General features: G+C 39.7%; 1 protein-coding gene across 15 annotated transcripts in view; it reads left to right on the top strand.

Annotated features, from left to right (window-relative positions):
* Fggy (FGGY carbohydrate kinase domain containing) overlaps positions 1–21,457 on the top strand; it is a 479,381-nt gene that overhangs the window by 73,181 nt on the left and 384,743 nt on the right. The window contains exon 1 of one of the 15 annotated variants that reach the window (XM_021248223.2): positions 13–557. The exons of the other annotated variants lie outside the window; for them this stretch is intronic. The gene's annotated coding sequence lies outside the window, so the exon portion shown is untranslated. Of the gene's footprint in view, positions 1–12; positions 558–21,457 lie in introns of those variants that run through there. 15 annotated transcript variants of the gene reach the window in all.

The raw sequence follows: 21,457 nt of genomic DNA, 5'->3' as shown, positions 1-21,457 counted from the left end.
AGTGCTTGGAAGTGGGATCTAGAGGTGATTGGATCATGGAGGTGCTGACCTCATTGGTGAGTTAACAATTGATGAATTCTTAGTTGAATGGGCTATATGAGGTAGGGGAAGTAGTTTATCTGGGGTGACTTTGAAGGATATATCTTGTTCTCAGCCCCTTCCTCTCTGACTCGTTTTCTTCCTCTCTGTTTCCTGGCTGGCACAATGAGGTGAGCAACTTCTTCTTCTATGCCCTTCTTCCAGAATGTTCTGCTTCACCTTGGGCCCATAGCAATGGAGCCAGCCAGCCATGGACTGAAAACTGAAACCATGAGCCAAAGTAAACTTTTTCTCCTTTAAGTTGATTTAAGTCAAGTATTTTTCTCACAGTGAGTGACGGAAAGCTAAAACAGCTACCTCGTTTAATTCCTTTGCAAATCCAGCAAGGAAGTTGTTATCACTTTCTTTGCAAATGAAGAAGCTGAGGGTGAAGAGAATGAAATAGATTACTACTTGTGACTCTGTTACCTCTGCTATGTTGGAATACAACCCTGGGGTTCCTCCAAATAATTTCTGAGGTAATTTTTGTTTGATTTTTTAGGTTTGTTTTTGTTTTTGTGTGGTGCTGGAGCTCCAACCAAGGACCCTTGCTAGTGTTAAGTGTACACTCTACCCCAAGCCCAGTTTTCTGACTATAAGAAATGGATTTTAAAAAGCTAACTGGTCAAACTCTAGCCTTTATCAGCCAAGGTACAACTGTGTACTCCACAGATGAGACACCGAAGTAGAGAGAGCCTGTTCTCATTGTTTAAATTTCAAATCCCAGATAGCACATCTGTCTGAGCTATATTTTTTCTTTCTTCTTTTAATTCATTTTATTTTTTTTAGTACATGGTTGTAGTACATAAAGACTACAGTTATTGTGGGGAGTTTGTACATGTAAAATATGCATATTAATTCTTTTTTTCTCTCTTTTTTATCTCCTACCCCTCCTCTCTCCCACTGATCCTTCCAACTCTTAGTCCCTTTCCCATTTGCAAAAGCTCTATCTTCATGATTTTTTTCTCCCTTCAATTCTTTTAATTTTTTCAGTCTTCTTTCCTTCTCCTCCCAAACCCTCCCTCCATCTCTTATTCCCTCATCCACTTGAAAAAAGAGGTCCCTACTTTCTATTCATCTATCCATCTATCATCTATCTATCTATCTATCATCTATCTTTCAGTTTCTAATGTAAGAGAAACCATACAATATTTAACCTTATATGTCTGATTAATTTCACTTAATATAATAGTCTCAAGTTGTACCCATTTATCCAAGAATGCCTCAAATTTATCTTTCTTTATGGCAGAGCAGTACTCCATGGTGTATAAATACCACATTTTCTTTATCCATTCATCTGTTGATGGATATACAGGCCATTTACAAGATTTAGTTATTATCAATTGTGCTGGTATAAACATGGGTGTGCATGGATATGCATGTATCCCTGTAATATGATGTCTTTAACTCTTTTGGGAAGAAACCTAGAAGGAGAATAGCTGGGTCAAATGGAATTTCTATCTTAATTTTTTGAGGAAACTCCACAATGATTTTCATAGTGGTTATACCAGTTTACATTCACACCAACAATGTAGAGGAGTTTGTTTTCCCTCAAATCTTCACTAGAATTTGTTATTTGATTTCTTGATGATAGCCATTCTTTCTGGAGTAAGATGGTATCTCAGTGTTGTTTTAATTTGCATTTCTCTAATGGCCAGTGTTGTTGAACACTTTTTCATGCATCTGTTGGAAACTTGTACTTCCTCTTTTGAGAAGTGTCTATTTTGGGGTCCAGTTTTCTACTGGATCTTTTATTTGGGGAGGTTCTAATTTTTTTGAGTTCTTTATATATTTTTGATGTTAGTCCTCTGTCTGAGGAATAGCTGGCAAAATATTTTTCACATTCTGTACATTGTATCTTTACTGTCAGTTGTTTCCTCTGTTGAGGAGAAGCTTCTTAATTTGATATGATTCCATTCTTTGATTCTTGGTACTATTTCGTATGCAACTAGTGTTCTGCAACTAGTGTTCTGCTTAGAAAGTCCTTGCTTGTACCCATGTCTGCAAGAGTTTTATCTTTCATCAGATTAAGTGTTTCTGTTTTAACATTTAGTTCTTTGATCTATTTTGACCTCAGTTTAGTACATGGTGAGATCTAGTTTTCTCAGCAACATTTATTACACAGGCTATCTTCTCCCAGGTTATGTTTTCAGCCCCTCTGTCAAAGAACAAATAGCTAAATGTGGGGTTGTTTCTGCTTCTTCTATTTTGTTCCATTGATCCACAATGCCTGTTTTGAAGCCAGTAGCATGCTGTTTTAATCATAGTAGCTTTGTAGTATAATTTCAAATCTGGGATTGTGATGCCTTCTGCTTTGCTTTTGTTACTGAGGATTATTTTAGCTATTCTTGATCTGGGTTCCATATGAATTTTGTGATTGCTTTGTCTAGATCTATGAGAAATGCTGTTGGTATTTTGATTTAGATTATGTTGAATCTGTATCAGTTTTGGAAGTATAGTCACTTTGATTATATACGTTCTGCCTATTCAGGAACAGGAGATATTTTTCCAATTTCTAATGTCCTTCTTGATTTCCTTTTTTAAGAGTGATCCAATTTTCACTGTAGCGGTCTTTAACTCTCTTGGTTAGGTTAATTTCCAAGTATTTAGTTTTTCTTGGTGCTGTTGTGAATGATATTGTTTTCATGATTTCTCTCTCAGTAAATTCATTGTTAGTGTATAAGAACACTTCTAATTTATGTATGTATACTACTACATTGTTGAATTTGGTTACTAATTCTAGGAGGTTTTGGTGGAATTTTTTGTTATTTGTAAGTATGAAATCATATCATCTGCAAATAATAACACTTTGACTTTGTCCTTCCTTATGGACATCTCTTTTATTTCTTTCTCTTGCCTGATTGCTTTGGCTAATGTTTTGCACAGGAGTGGTGGCAGTGGCTATCATTATCTTATTCCTGATTTTAGAGGGAAAACTTTCAATTTTTCCCTATTTAACGTAGTGTTGGCAGTAGGGTGGTCATTAATGGCTTTTTATATTTCCTTCAGGGTTTTTATTATGAATGGATGTTGGGGTTTTTTCAAAGACCTTTTTCTGCATCTATTGATATGATCTTGTGATTTTTGTCTTTCTGCTTATGGGATGAATTACATATATTGATTTTCTTATGTTGAACCATCTTGCGTCTCCCTAATGAAGCCTACTTGGTCATGGTATATGATCTTTTTTATGATTTGTTGCATTCCATTTACCATTCTCTTGTTGAGGATTTTTGCCTGTGTGTTCATTAGGGAGATTGGTCTATAGTTCTCTTTTGTGGTTGAATCCTTGTCTGGTTTTTGGGATCAGGGTAATGTTAGTTTTCCAAAAATAATTTCAGGAGTACTCATTCCCTCATAATTTCATTAAATACTTTGAAGAGTATTGCCATTAGATCTTCCTTGAAGTTCTTGTAGAATTTGGCAGTGAATCCATCAGGTCCTGTGTTTTTCTTTGTAGTTTTTTTTTAAATTACTGCTTCAATTTCATTGCTGTTATTGCATTATTCAAGATTCTTAAATCTTCTTGGTTCAGTTTTGGTAATTCTTATGTGTCTAGCAATTTTTCCATTTCTTCTGAGTTCTTCAATTGTTTGGCATATATGTTTCTGAAGTAGTTGCTAGTAATCTTCTGGATTTTGCCAGTGTCTGTTGTGATTTCATCTTTTTCATTTCTAATTGCATTAGTTTGTGGTTGTTTTCCCTTTTGTGGGGTAAGATTGGCTGAATGTTTGTCTATTTTATTTATTCTTTCAAAGTACCAACTCAATTCATCAGTTCTTTTGTGTTGTATTTTTCGTCACCATTTCATTGATTTCTGCTCTGATTTTTATAATTTTCTTCCTGTACCAGCTCTGGATTTGGATTGTTCTTATTTTTCTAAGACCTAGAGGTGCATCATTAGATTATTTATTTGACCTCATTCTTTTTCTGATGTGGCCATTCGTAGCTTTAAATTTGCTTTATAGAACTACTTTCATTGTGTCCCATAAGTTCTGGTGTTATCATTTAATTCCAGGAACTGTCTTATTTCTTCCTTAATTTCTTCTGTGATCCATTGATTATTCAAGGGTATGTTATTTAATTTCCATATGTTAGCCGAGTTTTTGTGGTTTCTTTTGACTCTTATTTCTATATTAATTGCACTGTGATCTGATAATATACATGGTAAAATCTTGATTCTTTTACATGTACATGCATTATTAACTAGTATGTGGTCCATTTTGGAGAAAATTAAATGTGCTGCTGAAAAGAATTTGTATTCTTTTGTTGTTGGATGGAACACTCTGTATGTATTTATTAAATTCTTTTGTTCAGAAGTTTGGTTCAACTCTGATATGTCTTTGTTGATTTTTCTTTTAATTGATCTATTTGTAATAGTGGGGTATTGAAAAGCTCCACTACACAGTCATACTTTGGTTCACAAACACTTCTGTTTGCAAACAATTTTGTTTACAAACAGAAGTGTTTGACATAGTTTTGCTTCCATTCATGAACTCTGCATCTGGTGACAAACACCATCACAGCCATCTTCCTTACTAACATGAATGTGGCCATCTTCCCTCCTCTTAAAAGTGGTTGTGGCTTCCTTTAGTTGAGACTGTGTTCACAGGCAGGCTTGCGCACACTTGCTGTGAAGCTTTTTGTGTGCTTTTTAGCACATACAGTACTATATAGTATTATTTGATCCACCATGGCTCCAAAGAAAGTGCAGAGCAGTAATGAAGGTGATAAGAATGTGCAGAGCAACAATGAAGCTAACAAGAAAATGCAGAGCAAGAATGATAAGAAGAAGGTTTCAAAGAGAATAACCATTGAACTGAAGAAAGAAATGGTAGAAAAGTATGAGCATGGTATTCGTGTGACTGATTGGCCTCGGAATACAAGATGGCAAAGTCGACCTTGACTATTTTGAAGAATAAAGATGCCCTTGAATGAGCTGATGTGGCAAAAAGGCCAACGATGTTAACCAAGCAGAGGATACAAGTGCTGGGAGAGGTGGAAAAACTTTTGGTAGTGTGGTTGAAAGTGCAACAGCTGGCAGGTGATAGTGTTAATGAATCTATGATCTGTGAAAAATCCAGGAAATTGTACAGTGATTTACTGCAAGAAAACCCCTCTAAAAGTACAAGAAATAATGAATTTAAAGCAAGTAGAGCGTGGTTTGATAAATTCTGCAAGAGAAGTGGCATCTACAGTGTGATAAGACACGGTGAGGTTTCCAGTTCTGACAAGGCCACTGCAGCAGCCTACAAGAAAGAATTCATGGAATTCATGAAGGCAGAAGGATATGTCACTCAATAAGTGGTCAACTGTGATGAAATAGGGCTCTTCTGGAAGAAGGTGCTGAACAGAACCTATATCATGCAGGACGAAAAGAGACTGCTGAGGCACAAGCCCATGAAGGGCAGATTGACCCTTGTGCTGTGTACAAACTCAAGCACTGATCTGAAGATTAAGTCATTATTGGTGTACTATTCTCAGAGCCCTTGGGCATTCAAAGAATAGAACACGAATAAAGCCAGACTGCCTGTCATGTGGAGGGCCAATTTGAAAGCTTGGGTTACAAGGCAATTGTTCATGGAAGGCTGTAGGAGATATTCACACCCACTGTTAAGAAATATCTTTCTGACAACCAACTGCCTAAAAGGTACCTTCTTCTGATGAACAATGTCCTGGCACACCCACCAGCCTCAGTGGATTATATGGTTGCTGAGTATGACTTCATAAAGATCAAATTCCTCCCCACAACATGGCACCTCTTCTGTGGCCCATGGACCAGCAGATGATCTGCAACTTCAAGAGGGTGTACACAGAGGTGCCCTTCACCAGGTGTTTTAATGTCACTGAAGAGATGTCCTTACCTCTGAAAGAGTCCTGGAAGAAACATTTCAATGTCTTCTACTGCATCAGCTGCATTGACAGCCTGGGAAGATGTTACATATTGGACCTTAAACTCAGCCTGGGGGAAGCTGTGGCAGAATGTGTCACTGAAAGTGACTTTGAAGGGTCTGATGCACAGGTAGTGGAGGAGATTGTGTCCATGAACAAGAGTATGGGTCTGGATGTTGATGGTACAGACATAGAGAGCTTGTTGAGGATCATAAGGAGAAGCTGATGACAGAAGAACTTGCTGAACTCCAGAGTGAACAACAGAAGGCACTTGTTGAGGAGCATTCCATTGAGGAAGAGGAGGACACAGAGGAGGTTACAATGATGTGATAAAATTCATTATGTAAAAAATGGAACAAGTGCCAGGATTTCTTTGAGAAGCACCACTGCAACATAACTGTAATGAACAGAGTGTTGAATCTGATGAATGATAATGTGGTCTCTAATTTTGAGAGGGTTATGCAGAACTGGAAAAAGCAAGTGACATTAGGCAGATTTTTCATCAAAATTGACCCTGCAGCTACGAGACAAAGAAGATAGGAAACGCAGAGGGAGATCTCCTCAAGGTCCTTTTGGAGGGTGAATCTTCCTCCAAACAATAACCTCCTCCCCATCCACCTTCCTGTCCTCCATGTCAGAAGTCACCTCAAGCAAGGTTAGTGTTACTGCTCTTTATACTTTACTATACTTTACTTTGTTTCATATTTTTGTGGTTGAAAATACATATGGTTCAGAATGGATTAACCTTATTTTCATTGAACCTTATGGAGAAATTAGATTTAGTTCAAGACCAATTTGTTTTGTGACCAGAATTGTGGAAAGAATTAAGTTTATGAACTGAGTTACTACTCTTATTGTATTGATGTTTATATTTTGTTTTATGTCCATTGGTGTTTGTCATGCAGTTGGATACTTCATAGTTTGGTGCATATACATTTACAGTTGTTATCTCTTTTTGTTGAATAGTTCCATTAATCAGTGTGGAGTGTTCTTCTTTTCATCCTCTGCTCAGCTTTGACTACTTTTTTGTCTACTTTGTCTGAAATTAGGAGAGCTACTCTTGCTTGTTTTGGGGGTCCTGTTGCATGGAATATTGTTTTCTATCCTTTGATTTGTAGTCTATGAATTTCTTTTTGAGTTAAATGTGTTCCTTATTTACAACATTCCATTAGATTTTGTTTCTTGATCCATTCTGTTCATCTGTGTCTTTTGGTTGGTGACTTGAGACCATTCACATTGATAATTACAACTGATGGATATTAACTTATTCCTGTCATTGTGTTATTTTCCAGTTAGTTTTCCTTTCTTTTCCTACTACTTAATATGTTGCCCTACCTGGTGCATTCCTTCTACTGGATCATTTGGCATTATTAGCTTCATTGTATCTTTCTAGGATATCTTTGAAAGTTTTTTTTGGAAGTATTAGTTTGGTGGTCATAATTTCTTTAGGTGCTCTTTTTACTGAAGAAATACCTCATTTGTCAATCAATTTTGAAAGCTACTTTTGTAGGATATATCAATCTAGGTTGTAAGTTGTTCTCTTTTGAGGCTTACAACACTTTATACTAAGATCTCCTTACTTTTAAGGATTGTATTGAGAAGTGTGCTGTTATAAGTAATTTGCTGTTTTTCTTTAACGGCTTTTAACATTCTGTTCTTATGTTGGATTTCTGGTATTTTAATTATGATGTGATGTGGAATGTTTTTCTATTTTTCTGGTCATGGCTATTTGGGCTTGTATATTTGTATGTTAAATTTTTTTTCCATCTGTGGAAAATTTTCTGCTATTTTGTAAACAAGCTTTTTATGTACTTTGTGCTACCTTCTGATTTTTTTTTTTTACTAATTCCAATTACTCCAGTCTTTCTCAAATCATCTAGCAGCTATTGGATATATTCATGTGCTCTTATTATTTTAAGGTATCTCTCATTAATTAACCATTAACCATATCCTTGTCTTCTAGATTTGACACACTTTCCTCACATTCACAGTCTTTGCTGCCCATATTTTCAATTGTATTTTTAGTATGGATTTCTGTTTGGAACTTTTTATTGACTCTCACTCTTTTCTATGCTGGACATTCATGTTTTGCATCTCTTTCTTTAATTGTTAGATTTTTATTAATGTCTTCTCTTCACTCACTGATCATTTGTTTCATTAGGATCATTATCTGTTTAGTTATATCTTCAAATTTGCCCAGCACGTTATTGATTTGTTTTGTTACCTCCACTGATATCTTTTCAGACATTCCCCCCCTAAATTGGCTTTGTGTGTTGGGATTTTTTGGAGTTATCTTGGTGCTTTGTCTTCTTCATGTTTCTCTTTTTTTGTTTGTTAATTTTCTGTGTTGGGGTTTTCTGGTTGATTATAGTGGCAGCTTTTTTACAGAAATATCCCCTGGGCATGGCTAACTATTGCTCTTTGCTTCTGTCCCAGGGCCCAGCTATCTCTGTTTATTTGGGAAGGGATGTTGGAGCTTATTTGGCCCACTACCCAGTTCTTTGGGTATGGGCTTCATTGTTGTTTATGACTCCCAGACAATCCAGATATTGTCATACAAAAACCCAATTGACAGAAACAACTGTTACCTTGGCTATAGTAGTGAAGTCAACAGAAAAATAGCATCGAATGTTAACTGGATACTGACTATCTTAAGGACCATTCATGAGGCACCCTTAACCAAAGGAAGGATATCTGTGATTTTAGTATGGCTACTTAGGCAACCCAGATATTGACCTACACTAAATCAGACTACTGATTTCCCCTGGATGTAGACAGTGGTTTGGGAACTCAAACAGATTACTTGACTCTATACCATCATATTCAGATCCAGCCCCTGCTGAATGTTATACCCACCAAACCTGTGAGTGTAATACAGGCCACCACAGAATACAGCCCCTGTGATCTTCCTGGCCTAAGCCTGACCTCCTCAGGGTAACTGTATCTAACCCTCACCCTCTGAGTCTGTCTCCTCTGGCTGACTCTGAGGTAGGGTACACTTCAGTCCTGGAGTGAAACTCTTCTGGAAGGTGGTTTTAACCTCAATGAGATAAGTCATTTATTTAGCTATCACCTCTGCCACCCTATTATGGGGATCTAAGGTGCAGAGCCAGATAGAATTTGGTAGTTTGACCCTGGTGGGTGGGGATGATCTCTTCCTTCCTATATGGGTGCAGGGGCAGAAGGGCAGCTAGCCCCTGACCTAAATTTAAATAAGAACTCTAGAATAAAAAGTTACCAAAGTATCTAGAGTTTAGATGCCCAATGTTAGAGAATCAGACTTGAGATTGGATCAATCTAAGTTTATCTCCACTCCACTAATTCAAAGCTATAAGCTCTTGTTTAGGAGCCAGCACATTCTAGTTCCCTCTTAAAATCCCAGCCTCCTCTTCTCCTTCATACTCCACTTAAATGTGTGTGGTTAGAAAGGAGTAAATGGCTGAGCTAGCTTCTCACTTCTTCTGAACCCAGGAGCTGCAGAAGTACTTGTGCAACTAGGACCTCACTCCAAGCTTGTCTCTGTGCCCTGAGCTGGGGGCAGCCCACTGGTTAGAGGATGAAGTGCTGCAGGGATTCCTGTAAGGCCAGTGTGTCTTTGAATGCTTCCTGCAGGGAGAACCTCTGCAAAAGCTGTTTCTGTGTGCTCCTGAGCTTTGCCATCTCAACAGTCAGTGTCTTCTGTCTCAAAAATGCAGAAGGGATGTTCACAGGGATTGTAGAGCTGTCTGAATAAGTGGCTCTGCCCCACCTGGCCTCTGTTTTCCATGTGGCCTTGCTACAGGGCCTGAACTATGTCCCAGTAATGCTACATGTTCCAAGCATTGGTGCTTACCCAAGTAAAGCAAAGCGAGCAATTAGGAAATAAGTTCTTCCATTGTCCCAATTAGTTATTCATGATCTTATTAATAATAAGGACCTTATATTTTTATCATTATTTTTACTATTATTACTTGACTACTATTAGTGAAAAATTTTGAATGTGGACTAGCACCAGCCTGTGTTCTAGCATTTGGGAACAGCTGTGCATGTGAGCCTGAAGCCTTCTTCAGCCCTGGCATTATGTGATCCTCAAAGAGATGGGGACAGAGATAGAAATTAGAGAATAGACTCTTGTAGTTGTCTTGGCATGAGGCCATGTGGTCTGGCTGTGGCTGGGGGTCAGAGAGAAGGCCATGGACCTGACAAAGAGAGTGAATCGCTGTGTAAATATTTATAGAACACCTCCCATGTCCTGGGAAGCAGCACCAGAACAGTGGTGTAGAAGTTTGCATTTGGTGCTTGAGTGCCAAGGTTTCTCTCCAGACTTCAGCTACTGCTTGCATGATTCAGCAGTTCACTGTATTATTGTCCTTAGTTTCCCATTTATAAAATGGAGATAATGGCAACATTTTATATCAAGAGGTATTCAGTAAATTGTAAAGTGCTAGTGGTAGCAGTTTATTTTCAAATGATGACAATGATAAAAAGAAGTTGATTTTTGGAAAGAAAACTAGGGAAGTATATTTTTCATATACTTACCTCTTGATTCAGTTAAGTAGTTCAATAGTGAAGGGAAAAGGAATTCACATTTTTTAAGTGAGAAGCACTTTAGAAAGGTTGGAAGAAAGGATACATGCAGTATTTTTAGTAGCTTAGGTATTTTATTTTTTGCAATTAAGCTTAACATTATATAATGAAAATGTACAAAGAATAATACTGAAATTTTGGGTTAGGTTCAGGTCAGATATATTCATTAATGAGGAAGGTTCAGAGGTGAATTTTGGAAATATCTTTAAGCTAGTTGACCAGAACAGCCATCTCTGAATATTATTTCACTTTGGAAGGTATTGGCATGCATTTGAATTAAATTCAGAGATTTTCAAAATTATTCCTAAAGAAAACTATTCTTACTTCAAACTAAAACAATTTTAAAAGAACTTTCCTTAACCTGAAATAATAATAAAATGTGTATTACTCAGCTTTCCATTACTGTAAAAACAAAAACAAAAACAAAAAAACCCTGCTAGGTCAACATCAAAAAGAGGAAAAATTTATTTTACCTCACGGTTTTAGAGGTTTTATTCCATGGTTGGTTGGCCCCCTTGCTTTTGAGCCAGTGGCAAGTTTGCATATTAAGGGGGAACCATGGTGGAGGAAACTGCTTACTTCATGGTGGTTGAGAAGCAAAGAAAGAAAGAAGAAGGGACTGGGATCCTAATATTCCCTTCAGAGGCATGTACCGATTACTTAACATCCTCCCACCAGGCCTCACTTAAAGAGTCCACAGCCTCCCCATAGTTCCACAGGCTGGCAACCAAGCCTTTCCGTGTGGACCTCTGGGGACCACTTAGCCAGATTGAAACAAATGGAAACAAGTCATTCTGTAAAGCGGCGCTGTACAAGTCACTGAAGAAAATACACGTAGACTTAACTATGACTTATTTGAAATGGAGGCTACTTTCTGTTCCTCAGTCTTGGAAACCAGGAGAACAACCTGTAGGCAGCTTTGGGTAAGGGTTGCCAAAACAAAGCTTAAGCAGCTGAACGTGGACTCCGTGGGAGATTCCTGTTGGAGCAGGTGGGAACAGGCTGAGAGAGGCTCACTTCCTGTAGCTACTGAGGGCTCAAACTGTGGTTCTTGCTCAAGTCCAGCTCCAGCTGTACTCTTGCCACAGCTCACAGGACAAAGCAAGGGGAGGGAGAGTCAGGGAGACTAAATCTAGCCTCAGATGCTCCAGCAAAAGTTTCCAGAGTAGTTTCACGACCATTACCATCTGTACCTTACAGGTTGTTGTCTTTGTGAACCAGCGTTCTTAGGATGATGGCTGTAGGAATACGTGTGTGTTTTAGAAATAGCCTAAAAATGTGGTGCTAATAAGTTTCTGCCAGAGTTGTTTAAGATGTTCATTTATTCAGCAAATATTTATTAAACATTTATTCCAGCTACTTTGTTTATTATTAGGAATATAACAGTAAATGGATTGGAGTTGCTGTCCTCAAACTGCTAATTTCTAGAAGGGAGATGAGAGATAAAATCACAGCCGCATAAGTGGAATAGGAATTTGGATTACTCTAGAAATATAACCCAGTTAGTGTTCACAGGTCAAGTGGCAGTGACATGTCAGTAGGCTGCTGGGCCAGAGGGGCACTTGGAGTTAGGTCATAAGCACTTGGGATGAGGTTGTTTACAAAGGACATTGGTGTCAGAGTGAGGAAGCAAGATCTCCAGAGGGCTGCAGTTGTAGTAAGATGAGAGTACTGAGTGTTTGAAAGCAACCCAGTGAGCCTTTTTATATACTCAGCAATGGTTATTGTGGAATTTCCTCTTGAGACATTGTGGATGGAGCTCATTTGCCCAATGGCCACAGCCAGAGAAAAGCTGGATGCTACTTGCCACACCTTTTCTGACCCTCTCTCCTCAAGAACCCACATGTGAGAGGCTGGTGGCTGAGCTCTGAGCATGTATGTGGCTGCACGTCCTTCCGGGACAGACAGATGCTCTCCATCTCCCAGTCATCTAAGACTAGACAGTGCTCCTGAGGATGAAAGCAGCAAATGTACCTCTCCTCCACAGGGGTGGGACCAAATACCAGACTAGGCCCTTTCCTCCTCTCCTTCTGGGGATGTGTGACTCAGAGGCAGTGACATCAGCCATGACTTCATCTATCTAGGGGAGAGGCCCTGTGCAGACTGAGAGCAAGGTTGGTTCCTGCCCTCCCTTCTCAATGCTTTGTCTTCTGGAGGACATTGTCATGGTCGGGCCATTGTTCCTGACACATTTAAATGTTTTTACCTACCTTACCCTTCTTTCTTTCTCATTTCCTTTGCCTGCCTTTGCCACTTTATTCATGTCTCCTGCTTAACCTATTCTTTTACTTCACCCCGTTTGTTTCTTTGTACATCTTTTGTTGTTGTTTTATTTTCTCTCCTGCTCATCTTCTTTTTTACGTTCATTTTATTTTTCCTTCTCTTTTGTCTGCTCTGTATATGTCAACTGGCCCTCCAACCTCCTACCTCTCCTCACTCCAAAATTCCTCTCAGGTTGTTTCTGTCCTAACGTTCCTAAAACAGTATTCACAAAAATCACCCTCTGGTTAAGAACTGATGAGGCTCCTATATCTGACCTGAATGTCTAATACAAATCCAGATTTCTGTCTCACTACCTCTCTCCCTATGTCTCAGACTGACCTCCTCATGAATGCCACTGACACTGCCGCATCTTGCACTGTTGCTCAGGTACCTGCCACAGCCTGGACTGCCTCTGTCCCCATTCTAATTTCCTTACTCTTTGTCATCTCTGCACATCTAGATGAGGTACTGTCTCTAGAGTGAGTCCTTTCCTCTATCTTCTGCACATGGCAGTGTCTTTCCCTCATGACTACACAGAATACTTAGTTTATAAATCAGGGATTTTAGAACTTACTCTGTACCACTTATACATTTATCCTGAATATTTCCTACAGGCTGGTTCTTTGCTCCACTTAGCCAATACATAACTTGAAGTTTGGGACCAGGATTTAGTGATGGGCTCCAGGTTTACCTTTCAGCACTTGCATAGGCCCAGATTCTCCAAATTAATGGATCCAGTGGCAGTTCTAGTAATGCAATAGCCTTGGCATATTCTGCTACCACTTCTCCAGAGCCATACAGCACGGGTGTGTATCCCAGCTGTAGTACTTCATAGCTGTGTGGCCTTGAGCAAGCTGCTTAGCTGCTCTTTATTTCAGTTTCCACACCATATAGTATTTTCTGAAGATCCTAACAGCACCTGCACCACAGGGGTGCTGTGGAATCGACTGAGCAAACGTATGTGCCGTAAACTGTTTGGCCAGCACGCAGCACACAGCAAGCACTTCTGAATGACTCTTCGTTTTATTACCTAGTATGCCAGTTGTACCACATTTTTCCTTCTTTGAAGTCTGACTCACCTTAGTTTAAACCGTGGCTCTTCTACTGTTTAGCTATGCTTGCTGACCAGCAGACACCTAACATCTTCAGGTCTCTGTTCATTTATGCCAATGTTTAACTCACAGCATTCTTGCTGCGCTTGAATTCATTTTGGTGAGGTTATACTTCTTGTCTTGGCACACCTCCAGTCAGTGTTAGTCTCCTCTGTAGTCACTGCTCTTCTCTGTCTTCCCTACTTGACTTTTAGCTCATTTGGGGGGGAGTATAATTTATTCATTTGTATTCTTAGAGTTAACATGAAACATTTTTCAAATGAAATGTTTATTGACCATGGAACAATGTGTATCAGCTCGTTTGTGACCAGATGTGTGCTAGGATTGCTAGGAGAAGATGAAAGGCAGGACTGTCCTGGCTAGTAACAGTTCAGAACCCTCCTCAAGAATCCTTGACAAAAGATTCAAAACCTGCCCCTACGTAGTATAGTTTTTGTAACATTGGCTTCATCGTAAGGAAGAGGCTGCATAGTTTGCATCTTGTGCTGCTGCTCAAGTCATGAAGGAACTTCTTGGTTGTGGCCCTTGTTCCTACTCAACAGGAAATGACAGTGGAATACTGCAACAGTTGCCTAAATGAACAGGCAGATTGTCCATACCCAAGGAGGCCCCAAAGAAATAAAGGAATGTCATTGGTACAGTAAAAAGATCACCCATCTTTTCTGGGATGGGGATGAATAGTTTGCTTTGAAGGACATTTGGGGGAAGACGGGGGAGAGGCATCTGTGTGAACCGGTTTGGAACTGACAGAGGGGTGTCCTCAGATGTCCCAAAGCATCCAACTTGATGGAGTGCTCTTCCTGCCACAGCCCCTCGCTCTGTTGGTGCTTGGCAGCCATTCAGTATGCTGTACTGACCCAGCAGTCCAAGCCAGGAAGTGAATGGATCCATTTTGCAATTAAAATGAAACTTCTCCAAAGGACCTGCTCAGCCTAAGAGGAGAAATTTATCTTCCTGGCAGTCAGGCGTGGCTAGAGTATGTCTCTGCTCTTAAAACAGATTTGAGAAAAGCCATTAACCTGAGTGAAAAAAGAGCAACTAGGATGGTTCTTACTCACAAGCTCATTCATTTATCCATTCATTCCTTATTTTCATTTCCACAAACCCTTATTTAGCTTGTACATCTCTGCTCATTCATTCATTTATTCATTCATTCAGCAAATGATATTTCTCATCTATACATCAGTCACAATGCTAGATCCTAGGAGTAGAGTTTAGCAAAAACACAGTTCCTGCCTCCTTAGAGCTTTCAATCTATTGAGAGGAGCGGACATGTGCACAGATGATGAGAAAGGGCTAATAGGGCTATTTGCAGTTTCATAGGCCACAGCATGGAAATATCCAGCTCCACTTAGATCAGACAGGGATGATTTCATGGAGTGAATAATGCTGGAGTTGCATCTTAAATGGTGAGGCCATCTGTGCATCTTGCGCACATGCACCATGTTGGTTCTGTTTCTCTAGAGTCTGACTTATTTATATAGGGGGTGAAGAAGTGGGAACCTCTTCATGAATTGACTTTTAATTTAGAGTAGAAGGATAATTGGATGTAAGGAATGAGAGGCAAGAAGAAATATATGGTTCCCTTGGTAACTGGAACAATCAACGGAAAATCAAGGAGGAAAGCATTTGGGGGAAGATACAGTCTCTCCCTGTCTTAGACATGTTGAGTTAGAGGCATAGATATGTATGCAACAGGCATGTCTCAGAGGAGCATCTAAGCTGGAGTCTGAGATTTGGCACATTGTCCACCTTGAAGTGGGCTGGAACATAAGAGTAGTTGAGATTACCCAGGAAGCATGTGGACAGTCAGAACAGCATTTGGCTGAGGCACAGGCCCTGGAGAACACACACATTTCAAGACTCATGAAAGAAAAGGACCTCATCAAGGAGACAGAAAAGCAGTGATGAGAAGGGGTTCAGGTGGATGAGATATTAATGAAGATGTCCTCACTTCTGCACTTGTCCACATCTACTTCCGTGTCTGACAAGACCTTACTCTTCTTGAAGCCTGCTCTTCACATTAGACCCACCTCCACAGACAATACCACTATGAAAGAATTGAGTTATCTGGTTTACTCTGCACTGCCCACCTGGATTTTCTGCATTTTTTTAATGCTTTAGAGAAGGGGAAGCCAGAACTAGCTCTAGGCTGGACTTTAGAGATAGGCAGTTTAGCCTGACTTTCCATTTATCTGTCATGTGATGTTGAGGAAATCCCAATCTCTTTCTGGGCATTAGTTTCTTAATCTGCAAGGTTAGGTTTATAATTTTTTGCCTTCACTGCCTTAAGGAATTATACAGCTCAGATGAGATCATGGATGTCAAACTGCTTTGAAAAATGTGAAGATCTGTACCAGAAATGAGTAAATCTTGTTGACATGTTTTATTTAATGTTCCCAGCATCCTTTGAGGCACATGCTAGCAGTGCAGCATTTGTGGAAACTGGGGTTTAGAGATACTAATTTTCCTAAAGCTATGCATCTGGGAAATCAAACTCAGCAATCAAACTCAGATCTGCTAGACTCTGAAGCTCTTAGACCCCACATACTGTTAGCCTTATTTTCCTAAAATGCATGGTGGTATCACACTGGTGAGCAGAGTCTGCTTTGCTGAGTCTGACCAGTTGTCATGCACATGATGACATTCTTATGGTCCAAAGTCAACTCTCATGTGGATGATGAGTTTACTTTTCTGTATAACACCAGGCCTCCAGAAGATGTGGGGGAGGGATGCATATAAATCCAGTTTAATCCAGTTTTTGAAAAATCAATTATACAATGGAATTATTTCATCTTACAAATAAATTATGTGATGGCACAATTAAATTCTTCTCTATTGGAGATAATGTATCTTGTCAATTCCGATTTTTGTGGCTTACGTGATTCTCAGCAGTAGCAGAGATATTTATTCTATTTGACCTTTAGGATTCAGCTCAAATCTCTCCACTATGAAGCCTATTCTAGCACTCCAGCCCTAAAGCCCTTTCCCTTCCCTGAACCCTGTCTGTAATTACTCATTGAGGCAGATATATGGCCACACAAAAATATTATGATAAGGTTATGAGGGTGACTCATCACAAAATCTTGGTATCAGACTCATTACATTATTGTCATACATCATTTTAAAATCACCTTTCCTTTAAGCACATCTTTCTCCAGCTTCATAGTAGCTTTCTTTTGAAAGGGCCTGGATTTAAATTTCTTTATACTTCCTGTAGCTTTTTGCATTTTTTTTCATGACTTGTCTTTTGCCTTCCAGACATTTGTCATTTTGAGGTAGATTTAACGTACATGAACATGTAATTCAGACACATTGTGGGGTGGAAGGACTGCTAGAAAAGGTGGCATATGAGCTGAATTTGAGTTAAGGGTAGAGATTTGTTCAGGGAATAGGCGAGAAAGTCAGTCCAAGTAGAGGCAGCAGCCTAAGCAGAGGCACAGACATATAAAAGAGTGTAATGTGTTTGGCAGTTAAAGAAATGAAGCGAGGGCAGAGTGGAGAGTGTTAGCAGAGAGGCCATGGGAGGTGTGCCCAAGAAGTAGTCGTGATAAGAAAAATGGCCACATTGGAGTCTGCTTGTTGCAAATCCTGAGAGCTATACTAAAGAATTAAAATGTGGCTCTAGGTCATGAGGAGCGATTGGACAATTTTAAACAAAGGAATGGAATGGTAAGTCTTAAATTTTTAGAAAGATAGCTCCAGTAGCACAAACCCCAGGTGATCTGCCTGTCAACCTTGAAGCATTTCTAGGGTTTGGTCTCTGTCTCTGTGGATAAGGGTTTGGAACATGGCAGTTGTTTCATTCATTCTGAAAAGTTTCTGATCATGGCTTAGGATCCACTCTGTTTTCCGTATCATTTTTCTTTTGAGAATGACACCGAGGATTAAGTTTCTCCTGAAACATCTTTCCTCTCTGGTTTATCTGATGCCTTAATTTGGAGTCTTGAACATAGAATGTGGATAAAGTTTTTCTTTTTCAGGAATGGTTGTCCTGGAAAGAAACATCATGAAACTTGAAGTGCACAGGCAGAATCATTTATTGAGTAGAGAATGAGGGAGCTCTGTTCCCTCTCTTTATTCACTGCACACCACAAATAGGCCAGCCAGAATCTCTTTGCAGGATATAATCAAATGCTTGAGGACTTTTGTTTAAAGGGGCACCCGTTTTCTCATGGTATTCCTGGACCCTGGTGCCATTGCAGTAGCTGCCTCATTTCTCTCACTATCTTCCTGGGTGTCTAGAAGCAGCAGAAACGTGACAGCTTCCCAGGACATTGCGTGGGCGGGAAAAGGTGAAGGCTCCTCAGCTGTGCCCTGAGGCTGACAGGGCAGTTGAGCCTGACTTGAATCTTGGAGGTAATGACTCTACCCCAACCCTCTGCTGAGACCTGCAGGTGTGTGAACTTTGAGCAGTAGCCTCCTCCCAAGAAGTGTTGTGGTTTTATGAGGTAATAAACAGTATCTTTTTAAAAAATCTATTCTCTCTGGTTGTGTTCAAGCTGGGGGTTGCTTAACTCAAAGGATTATTATTGGAATGCAGAACTTTTAGTGCCAAGACATACACCCCAAATCAGTGCTGATTCTTTATTTCTTGAAAAGATTAGTTTTTGTTAGTTGCTTGGTAACTAGAAGACAGAAATACTTAACTCATTCAGCATGGAGAGCTCCTAGTTTGGACAGGACTAAGCTAGCACAAGATGCACAAATGATGGCTTGAGTTGAGTGGTTTCTCTGTGTTCTTTATTATAACCCATACTTCATTTGTGCACAGAAGGTGTTGTTAGGTAAATGGAGGTGAAAAAAATTGCCTAAAACTGCAATCTATAATGGCTGAAATTTTGATACTGTTGTTTGGAAGGGCTTTTGTTTTTTGTTTCTGGTATAAAGAATGGCAGTAGCTTCCATTATCACATTCCCAGAAGGCCAGTTCTTCTAGAACTGGGAGCCTCAGGGCAGTCACTGAAGCACAGTAAAGGGAAAGAACACTGCTTTAGAATAGATCCCCTGTGTGACTTGGGCTGAGCCCCTGGGTCTGACCCTCAGTGCCTACATGCTTGGTATGAAAATATGACATTTTGCTTGACACCTCAACCACCTGAGAATCACATGAGATGAGGCATATGGAACACTGTTGTAAACTGTTAAGGAAATAAGAGGATCCAATAGTTCCAAGAATAGAATTAACTTAGCAAGGTTGAAGCCCTTGGCTAGTATCGCATTGGTTGGGGAAGAGGAAGGACAGAGATTTTTCTACAGAGCTGGAGGAAAAATCTACTTAGAGGAACCAATCAGGCACTTGTTACCAAAAGCTCTTTGCTTTAGGTAGCCCAGTGAAGACACTGCCTGAGACTCTCATGGATAGTCAGGCAGCATCTCAGAGTGAGGGATCAGGCTTCCAGACATACTCTCATCCAAACTCTTCTCCTCTCTCTGCTGGCTAGTCTCCAGACTTTGATTTTGTAGAGGAAGCAAGAACGCTGCACACTTCTCATTTGAGACCATATGCACTCTTTAAGGATACCTTATTTATCTAAAAACATGTTGGTTTTGATTCCTCACCTTATGGAAAGGTTTACTTGGATCTCTGGTTTTGATCAATGAAGCTGGTGTGGTCTCAGGAAGAAAGAATCCTCTGGATCCCTCATTCCTTCTCCCTTCAGTGTGTCTCCTTTTGACAAAAGGTTCTCTTGGAGATGTTCCACTTGGGTTCCACAGCATTTGTGTGGCTACAGCCTATATGCTGTCATTGTGCAAGGTCTTTAGTGCCTCCATATTATTGTAATCAAAGCAGTTGTTTCTCAATCTAGGAAAGTGGTTCAGCTTTGGCTGGAAGCGCTGGTTGTTGCTTAGTGGTTTGCTGGTTCTTGCCCGGTGACTGGCCTTGGATTGCTGGAACTCTTAGAAGGAAGCTGCCCTTTCTCCTTCCTGACCACTGATCCCTACAACCATAAAACACATGGAAATAGATTTTTGAGACTGTCCAAAATACACACTGGTAGCTTGACTCACATTATTTCAAATGTTACCATTTTGTGATTGTGGCATTTTAATATTTAAAAGTCACTGCTGGTTCATAGCTGTGGTAGGCATATTTTGTTAACTTTAAGTATTGCTTTATTTAATGTTAAGATGTATTCAAAGAGAACTTTAGGATAAGTCCCTTTCTAGATATAAGCTCTCACACAATTGCTCAGGAAATTGGAACAAACAAAATTAACAGAATGGGCTCAATACTTTGACTTCTATGTATTCACCTTTTGATATTGTTGTTTTAATAGGACTATGCACTTGGGATAGTATGTGGATATCTGAGTTCAGATAGCAGTGATAGGAAATCATAAGTAGGAAAAACTCACAGAATTTGAGAGCACACATAGGTAATGCCCAGGCATATGATTGTGAAGTTGATATAATGCACAGAATTCTTTTGTGTTGCTCTGAGGAAGTGACCCATGTAGAAGCGCTTTATAAATTCTATTTTTTAAATGTTTTTTGAGACAGGGTCTCTCTGTAATTCAGGCTGGCCTTGAACTCACTATGTAGTCCAGGCTGACCTTGGACTCCCAGTGATCCTCCTGCCTCAGCTTCCCAAGTTCTGGGATTGCAGGCATGCACCACCACATCCAGCATAAATTATAAACCCTCTCCCAGGATAGGGGCTAGATGGAGAAACTGAGCAGCTTGCCTGGTAATTTTGTAAACATTTATTGAGTACCTACTGTGTTTTGCCCTTTAACACGTACTGGAATCTGACTCTTGGAACTTCTCCATTGTTGCATTTAGGTTCCTCAAAATAGCCCTCCTGCTTATGATCAACTCTTTTAAAGCTGCTTCTAGAATAATTGAAATCAGGACATAAAGAATTACCTGAGAAGTGGAAAATATTTTTGCTACTTTGTCTGTCTTCTTTTTCCTTTGTTCTTTCCCTCTAGGTGCTCTTGAAAAGTAGCCACTTCATAGTTTCCAAGTTCATCTCACATCCAGTTCCATTCATAGGTGGAAGTTAAGTGGCCACATTTGGATTCTGGGAGAAGGAATCTGATTGACTTAGCTAGGTCACATGTCTATCCCTAGTCCAGTAAAATGCAGTAGTAAAGACATAAGTGTTACATAGTTTCTACTCCACAACTAAAAGTCTTCTTTGTCGTGCATGAGAAGAGGAGACAACAGTTATCATGGTAAACAACTGACAAAGTCCTAGGCCTCACAGAGCTTATCATCTAGGAGGAGAGAAGTCATTACACAGATAATTGTGAGGTGATATGACAGACCTAACTTGGAGTAGGAGATCCTGGACATCTTCCCTAAGGGATGGTGGGTAGGATTAGTAAAGGAACAGGAGGACAAGGATCCTGGGGAAGGTAAGGAATTAATTTTTCAGATAGAATTAGCAGAGGCAGGGAAAAGCCAAGCAGCAAGAAAAAAATCTGGCCATTTGCAATGTGGGAAAAAATAAATCTGGGAAATTTTTACAATAATGGCTTAATTATGTGACTGTTCTTTTTGGGTTAGATTGGAAGTTCTTTGAGGGAAGACCATCTTTT

The sequence above is a fragment of the Heterocephalus glaber genome, unplaced genomic scaffold (assembly GCF_053883595.1).
Source record: "Heterocephalus glaber isolate CG9 unplaced genomic scaffold, H.glaber_assembly_v1.0 deba00001447, whole genome shotgun sequence".
NCBI classification, from domain to species: Eukaryota; Metazoa; Chordata; class Mammalia; order Rodentia; family Bathyergidae; genus Heterocephalus; species Heterocephalus glaber.
Note: the sequence above shows the minus strand (reverse complement) of the source record. Positions and strands in the feature narration are given on the sequence as shown.